We start from the raw sequence: 9,639 nt of genomic DNA, 5'->3' as shown, positions 1-9,639 counted from the left end.
TTTTAGTTTGTCTGGAATTACATTTATATTACTTTTATGAATAATTTTAGTAATTTATTACCTGATGCAAAATAGTTTTTCATATTACTGTTACTTATTACTATTACTATTATATTACTATTATGTAAATACTGATAATGCTAATTGTAATGTAATATAGGTATGTAAAATTAGAGTACAGGTATTAATAACAACATAAATATAACAATGTTTATATTCCTTAATCCAATCTTTCACCGTTTCGCCCTTCTATAAATATTTATTCTACTAATAAATTTTTATTAAAATAAAAATTTCTTTTTGGATTTAATTTAACCGATTAATATGCTAATTTACTTTTAAAGTTAAAACTTCGTTTACTCACTGATTCCAGGAAGAGCCGTCTTACTTGAGTATACACCACCAACGCCTGTTGATTCATCTCATCCTAGCAATCGGAACAGTTGATTAGTTTACTTAATCTCACAGCCCCGCTGGTAAGATAGCTATGTTATGACTCATACTGCATCTCTCAAAGTTAATTCAAGATAAATTATGTAGTATCGTCTGTGCAATTAGATAAATATATCTAATTGCACAGACGATTCTGCACGGCCAAATCCTGGCCATTGTGTAATAAAGAACGTAATGCAATGCATTTGACCTATACGTTGTAATCATAAGGCACATCCAAACTCACGGACTTATTATTTATACCCTTGGCTTTTCACAGTGTTTCATCGAGTCAACCAATAATCAGAGTGAAAGTTATAAGCTATTAATCCTCATGTGTGAATGCCTTTTGTGTCAACAGTTTATCTTTGCCTAAACTTTAGCCTTAATATCAGGCTATACAACAAGAGACACGCAATCCTTTTTGGATGGGATTGATGACTAGTTTTAGGGCTGAAAATAGAATGGATAAAAAGTCTGACAGTCTATGAATCATTTATTTGTTACAAGATGGAATACAATGTATCAACTCCATAGTGACGAAACGTATCTAAAAATGTACTGGTATATTGGTAGTAAGCGAGTGCACTTCTGAGAAATTCAAAATAGGTAGTAGTTTTATATATGATTATAGAGGTTTAAGGGAAAATGTTTTTAGCTGAAAAATGCGTGTAAAGCATCAATATTTAAAGACATAGACAGTTGAAGGAATATTTTGTGGATCAGCCGCTAACTGAGGCAAAAATAAAAAGATTATGGAAATGTTTCATCTTGCGCTAATCCTTGGAGCTACCCTTAATGAACGTTACATCCGTTCGTCAGGAGGAGCATTTTTTAAGAATTTGGGGAGATGATACTATACTGACGGGTAATTTAACATTGGCGTAATCTGTGTGTATACTTCTCCTCAGAAAAACAGCTGTTATAAACGCTGCCTATTATTAATACACTAAGGAAATTAGTCTCGTTTTTGGAAAAAAAACCACTGTTTTTTATGTGCAATATATTACCTAATTTATTTATCACTTTAATTTAATAAGTTAATATGTACAATTTAACATTTCCAGTAAAATATAACAATAAAAGTCAAATAATAGATGAAAGTTTGTCAGTTGATCAAAGGATATACCCGCAACCCAACTAAATTCTTTATAAATTGTTGTTCCAAACGATTTTTGTGACATTCTTTGAAGATATTTTAACAGTATTTTTATAGTACATCTCTAGAACTTATCGAATACTAGGCATATAACAAAGGATGTATAAGCACTACAGAGCTTAACCCATTAAAGCCCAACGGGTCGTTTTCGACCCATCTAAATACGTGTAAACCATTTTGTAGTAAAGCGTACTATTCCGTCTGAGATGTTTTCGTCTGAGAGTGTACTAGTCTATTGACCTTGAGAAAAGGTTTGGGGCCTCTTCCCCCACCCTTACTACTAATCGCAGTCTGCTACATTGAGAGTTGCACAATACATCATGTCTTCTCCACTTCTCAGGTTAGTTTTATACATACCATGCCCTTTTAAAATATATCTAATAAGTGAATATTACTAACAATATATGTAGTAAACAAAATGTTTATTAGTGAGATTCACGAAACTTACTGACTTTTTACTGTTACATGACAAACTATTAGTGGGTCGAAAACGACCCGTTGGGACCAAGCCCATAGCATAGGCCTAACCTCAAACCTAGCATTGAATCTTTTTTCAAGTTTGTAAGTAAAAAGCGCACGGTGGTAAATTGAAATCAATATGTATACACATTATACATAAAACATTATTAACATTTATTATCTGCTTTTTCAACAAAAAATGTTTTATTTTTTTTAACTTTTGGGTTATTTCAGGATCGACAGTACGCTTACGCTAGCTGAGATGTTAGAAGCCTTGGTAGACACTGCATCAGAATACACCGCAGTTGATATTTATATAAGTCCTCCCGACAATGATGACCCTTACAATATCACAGATGAAGAATCTGGAGAGGAAGATTCTAATGACCCAGACCGAGTGTGCTGTCGTCAGCTCCAAGCCGAGGCAGAGATTCGATTCGAAGGAATTGAAAACGATGAAGATACACCAGATGATTTAGGTGATCAACGTGGTGATCTTAGTGACGTACGCGTTGAAGACAGAGGTAATAATTTACAAATAGCTACACATTCTAAAGCTACTGGAAAGAAGAAACCCGTTTCGAATGCCACACATGAAGGGTCTAAATTTAAAAAGGGGGGAGTAAGCCAGGAAAAGCCTTCATCCAATAAAAAGATGAACCCCGTTCGAAACTGGGAAAAAGGAGACTTAGAGTTCAGAAGAGAGGTATCCCTTCAGTGTGAGATATTCAGATATTCAGTGACAGAAAGAAAGAAAGTTTCCATTCCTCAGCCATATCTTATTTCGCAATACAACAGGAATATGGAAGGTGTCGATCTAATGGACAATAATATATCGAACTACAGAATAGGTGTTCGTGGAAAACGGTGGTATATCCCAATCGTTCTCTGGCTTTTTGATGTTGTGATGGGCAACTCTTGGTTTCTGGCTCGCTCTCAAGGAGTTACTTTGGACAGTCTCAGTTTCCGAAGAAGTGTGGTCCAGGCTTTACTTAAAAAATTTGGACGCGCTCCTAAAGCAACTGGCCCTACAAGAGCACTGAAAAGAGCTTCAAACCCACTCCGTAGTGACCATGGAGGTCATCTTATAGTGACAGGTTAAAGTAGAAGAAGGTGTGTTGTATGTAAAAACAGAACTGTAAAAGCGTGCAAACAATGTGTGGTCCTACTGCATGATACCTTTTGCAGATTTCCACAAAGAGTAATCATTTGTGTAATAAACATGTCTTTCAAATGTGCTTGTAAATAAAGTTTCCACTATATACACATTATTGTGTTTTACTAAGGCCTTACTCCCAACGGGTCGTTAACGACCCATGTTAAAAAAGAACCAAAATGTTTAAAATAAATTTTTTTTGGTCATATTAGTGTAAATTAGATAAGGCATAATAGATTTTTTGTAGTGCATAAAGTATTTTGAGAAAAAAAAGTTTTGGGCTTTAATGGGTTAAATCTTTATTTGTGTAGAATACTTGATTAAATGTTTGAGAAGGTTAGACCTACAATTCGATAAGTTTCCGATATAAAGTAGAAATTTAATCTTCATCAAAATTTAATTAAGTCCAACGGAAGAAACATCTAATATGACATAAATGTATCTCAAATAATAGAAAATAAATGTATGCGTAACTTTAAGGATCAATTCGTCCTGAGAATACAAATCGGACAGTTTAGCCTCATTGAATCTCAGACAAATTAAATGCAGTAACACGTACCAAATGAAACTCTCATTTGCATATGGAATTGAAGTATCAACATTTTATTTTATTCCACAGTTTAAGTGTTCTACATACACCATGAGGAAGACAAATTAGATACATAAATCTCTTTAATAATGTAAATTTAGAGATATATCAAAAAACTTTCAATAACTCAGCTCAGTGCATTGACTTGGGTTAATCCATACACAGTTTAAGGTCAGTGTAATGTTAAAGAGGGATTTGCAAAATTATCAATCTCAATGTTGTCTGTATAAGATCATATTCTCTTAGATCAAACACTTAGCATTCGTACTCGAAATATCCTGAGTATATAGAAACGGATAGATACAAGAATAAATTTCTTAGCAGTATGTTATAGTGACTAACACTAAGTTAATAAAACAATTGAAAAGATTGAAAGGTTTTTGAATTCCGTATTTTGGAAATAGATTTTCTATTCAAGCACTATAACACTCAATTTACATTTATAACTGTAATGCCTAATTAAAATAGACCTATTTTGTTGCAATAACTACTCTAGGATATAACTTGTACTGGGTTAATCTCTCGAAGAACAATTTTTATTTAAACGAAGGTTATATTACAAGTAATGGTTGGACAGGGAAGTCGTGTTTCTTCAGCTTAAGTGGCTGGCTGTCCTGATAAGTGCAGTATATGGTTTTGGTATCATGCCCGACGTGTGTTATAGCATCCACATTTATACGCTCGAGGATAAGTTTTCATTCTCCCAATAGAATATTATTGTGAATTTTATGCCTTTAGTATATAATTATGTATCATATTTAATGTGAATATGTTAATCAAATAATGTAGATAGAAATTAAAAACATATGTTTAATATTTAAAATGTAATGCATAATGTATAGTATAATAATAATAAATAAGACAGTAATATATTTTAATAGTTTTATGTTAGAGAGATTAAGTGTTTAGGGCCTGTTTAAATTTAGATCATTAAAAGCAATATAGACTTTGTAGTAATGGATTATTATTAAATATTTAAATATAAAAGGATGGTGTGAATTTAGATATAACGACTCAAGTCAATACTGTTACGATAACATACTATTCATTTTCAATAATGTCTAAAGAAGATATTTATAAATTAGTTCTGTAATCACTGTACACAGCAATTGACATAAATTGAAAGGCTTTACAAATACTTCTTATACTCTGAATTATTTGTATACTTAATTTATAACAAGAATATGTTAGTTCATATAAAAGCATTACATCGTTTTTCGGAATTACTATTACACGTTTATTTCGCTGTTTAGTAGCTTTTCATCGCTAAAATGTATTATTCAAGATTTTTTTATTTATTGATAAGCTACGTAAATGTATCCCGGCATCAATAATATAAAAAATTACAAGATTTGTATGGTATAATTTGATATGTGTCCTTGAAAATTTAAAACTACTATAATAAACACTAGAAATTCCGTTCTTATTAAATCCTATGTTTACAGATTTAAGAAATAAAATTTATATTTTTACTAGGATTATAGTTGGCTTAGTTATATAACTGTTTTCCTATTCATATAAAGACTTGCAGCTAGGTTTTTAATCTAGACTAAAATTGTTATACTAAAATGTTTAAACCCAATAACTACTAGCGATAACAAGTTTTGCGTAAAACTTTACTGAGGTTCAATGTACACTATTAAGTCTATGGTCATTTAATTATTTACTGATAGAATTACACACAATAATATGGCATTCAAAATCTACGTGTAAAAGAAAGTGAAATAGTGTCAGCCTACTTAATGACAGGCTTCAATGACGCTTAGATAAATTTCTTAGTTGCCAAATCCATTCCTTACTATCTTGAAATAAATTTTCACGTAAAATTTCAAAATACAGATGAAATCTTTCGAGAAATCATGCCTCATAAAACTTTCACATGTTGTTCATTTGGTTTATCAGTGTAAAATAACAGGCTATAAACCTTAGTGTCAATAACAAATTAATAACAAGTCAATAACAAATGCTGTTCTATGAATAAATTGTGATAATTCGGCTACACATGTCAATAGGCCGCGTGTAACAATCTTTTACGAGCGCATTAATAGTTTATAAGTTATTCTGATAATTTTTAGTTGCCATCATAGTTACCCATAGGACTAATGTCAGAATATTATGTAACACAAAGTCGTATTACTTGGAGTAAACGACTAATAATCTATCTTATCGTTTCTTATATAGAAATGTGGCTTCATGGACACTTTAAAGTTACTTGGTAAATACATTTTTAAATATAGAATCACGATAGACGATATATCGACGTTCGAGATTATCGAAAGACAGATAGATGGATTAAGAAACAGTCTAACAGAGAGCCCCACGAATAAGAGGTTTCGCTAGAGAACTAACAGTACTGATATACTATTACAATACTTATGGAGGTGTTTCATAATACTAAAATAACGACCAATAAGGCAGAGTGTAATGTAGCAACATGTAATGTTTTATGACACTTTTATATCAATAAATCTTTCTGTATTTAGTCCTGTATTTAAGTATGGAGCCTTATTTATGGTTCTGGACATACAAAATATCTACCGAGCGACGGAATGCTTGAAGTTCTAAAACACGAAATATTAGAAATATTCCTGATATATATTCCAAATATTAAACACTTTTTAAATAATACGTGCTTATTGTTACAGAGAAAAGAAAATTAACTATGTAATTTCAAATCGTGCATACTGGTTTTAATTTTACAAACCGAAACTAATAATAATGAAAATATAGTATGCACTGCTTGCGGAAACCTATTTTATTTTATATTTTATTTGTTGGTTTGAAATGTATTTTATAGCAGCGTATATCGCAAGACTATATATTATAAAAGACTATAGAAAACAATAGAAAAAGCAAACGTCTACAAATAAAATACTCCCGGCTTATTGAATAAAAGAATCTAGGTAGAGGGAAACAACAGAAGGTCAAAAACGGAAGATTATCTCTTGTTGCCTAAAGCGAATTGCTAAACAAATTTACAACATGGTAACTCGATATTGACTACAATAATAAGAAATTCTATCCCTAATCCTGATTCACGGTATTTTACTGTGTCAGTGCATATAATAAAGTTTGTTAAATATTTGTGTTATAATCAATATCTTTTTTTGTTTCGTTCAAGGGATTTACTTTTAATTCGTTTTGAAATAAAACCCGTTCTAACGTCCGGCATCATCTTAGAAACATTATAAATTCGGTTCAGTAATCCATGACAAAGTTTGGTTCGTTAAGAAAACCACAATCTATAAAATAAAACCATTTAATAAATCATAATTTTTGCATATATTGGGTTTTAACATGCTTTAAGGTTATGCCGATTATGAATTTTAAGAAAGATGATTGAGATACAGATCAAACAAACAAAAACCGCCCAGAACTACATATTATTATATTTTAATAGTCCATGAATCCATCATTTAACTGCAAAAATCATATCTTATTGCTTTATTAACGTAAAGTTAATAAAATGCATTTACGAGTATATTAAAATTATACCACTCTATTTAGTAAAAAGATTAGTTATATTTAGTTTACCATGAAATAGTGGTTGTGATGCATTTTATATAACATTTTGCAGTTACTTCAATGCAAATGTGTAGTAAATAATAATTAGTAAAATTTAGAGAAGATTCTGAAGCGTTATTAGACATTAGTTTCCTTAACAATTTCCAAGCAATGATATTTTCAATAGTTATTACGTACCGAATACTCATGTAGCGTTACTAACCATGAAATGAACAAAAAAACAGCACAGATTAAAATAGTAGGTAATTTAAATGTATTTTCTTAGTCATGTTGGAAGCTTGTATACCATTTTATACTTATTTTCAAACATGATCGTTGTTCCTTTAGTCTTCCTATTGACAGTGAGGTCCAAAAATGAGAGTTTCCTTCTTCTAATTTCAACGTATTTTTACAAAATCTAATGATATGTCTCTATTTTGAGATATATCATTTATATTAGAGACTTTATTCCTTGTTTGGAATTAGTAAATCTAACTTATAGTAATAGGTAACTTTTGCCAGTGTACTATATATCTGTCTTTTTTATAATTTTTTCAGTGAAAGGTAGGTCTTTCTTGTATGCTTGACCAGTCCTAAACGGTCTCTGATCAGTTCTAGGTACTTATAAAATTTATAAGTGAAAGATTCCGTAAAGTACAATGTTAGCAATAGTCTACTGATAGAAGTGCAACGGTAGGAGAAACTGCGTGATATCTAGCATAGAACCAAGTATGACAAATGAGACAACTTAGCTAATGGCATTTCTAATTCCTGTAATTGTAGCAAGCATTGTTTTTATCATATAATTTGTGTTTTTAATTGATTCGAACATATAAGAAGAAAAACAAACTACTAAATAGTAGTTTTCTTTAGAGAAAGGTTTTACAGATACTGGCCAAAGTATAATAAGAAAGGAAACATGTTAGAGTAATAGAATATACTGTTTTGTTTCCGTATTTTCCTCTTTAAGGTCAAACGATAGTATCTAAAGTAAGGAACCTTAGTTGAAAGCTTTCAGCAGTTACGAGACGGAGGGAATAGCGGAACGTTGTTAGGTGTCCTCAGAACTTTGTATCTGTTTTACATTATTATACTAAAATGTTATAATGTTTTGTTACCCCGTCGTTTCTAAAACATGTCTAAGAATAGGAATTATACAATTTCATGATTAAACTGTCTTCAATAACATCGTATTGTTGTCTTAAAAAACCAGCGTTTTCCTTATATTTTGCACAATGCAGGTGAAATTTAATCTATCGGTTTGTTGTGATATTAATACTATTTATATTTTCCGTTATAAATTTTCCGTTTATTATCATGCTTATACGAATATTTAAAATTGAAATTAAATTGTTTCGTCTGTCAGTTGATTTACTCCATACATTGGAGTTCAAAGTGTAAAGTAACACAACTCTACAACTGAGAACAACAGAGATGAAACATAAAATTCTAGTATTAATCCTGTTGTGACCGAAAACGTAAATTTTTTAAAATACTGTTGGTATTTTGTAACGCTCAAAACTTTTTTACATTGATAAGATGACGTAATTTTTTCTATTATTTTTTTATATACTTGTACAGTCATACACAAAATTAGGTTCATTTATAATATGTTTAATAACTTTATAAGGATAGGGTATATAAAAACCCTATCCCTATATTATTAATATAATTATTACGTTAAAAATTATTTATTAAATGAATCTATTATGGTATACAGTTTTGATTCTATCATATTCTCTTATTACATGATGTCAAAAGAAACTTTAATTCGTCATGTATAACCTTTTATTATAGAGTTTTTGTTGTAAGTTGTTCAAGGGTCGTTGGTTTAAATATTATTTTCTGTTTTATACATATATATATATATATATATATATATATATATATATATATATATATATATATAAAATAATATATATATAATATATACATATACACTAAATTTGTATAGATGGCAGTAAGATTATTCAATTTCAATGAACGTTAAATCGCAAAAAGTACTTGCTCCGCCGGGACTCGAACCCGGATCTTTCACTTGCCGGGTGAATGTGCTACCATTACACTACAGAGCACTCACTATTTAAGATTCAATCTTTTTTGTATTTGGCCGTATCTGTCACATATGCGTTTAAATACCCATACCGGGTGTCACAGAAGTCCCGCCACTTACTTCCTTATGAATAATAATGGAGTGATTTATTTTGGGGATGTTTATATGACCATATGTGGGGTCTTTTAATGTACTAAAATCTATGAATCCCTCCCCGGTCTATTGGGAGTAAGTAAAAATTTTTAAATTTGAACCCCTAATAAGTTACACAGCATTTTAAAGTTATA

The 9,639-nt window shown here is 30.6% G+C and overlaps 1 non-coding gene across 1 annotated transcript; it reads right to left on the bottom strand.

The window, feature by feature from the left end:
- Positions 1-9,303: 9,303 nt before the first annotated feature.
- Positions 9,304-9,374, bottom strand: Trnaa-ggc. Its single transcript has one exon. It is a non-coding gene; the product is annotated as a tRNA-Ala (tRNA).
- Between the last annotated feature and the right edge of the window lie 265 nt (positions 9,375-9,639).

This window comes from Homalodisca vitripennis, chromosome 2 (genome assembly GCF_021130785.1).
Source record: "Homalodisca vitripennis isolate AUS2020 chromosome 2, UT_GWSS_2.1, whole genome shotgun sequence".
In the NCBI taxonomy this organism is placed as follows: Eukaryota; Metazoa; Arthropoda; class Insecta; order Hemiptera; family Cicadellidae; genus Homalodisca; species Homalodisca vitripennis.
Note: the sequence above shows the minus strand (reverse complement) of the source record. Positions and strands in the feature narration are given on the sequence as shown.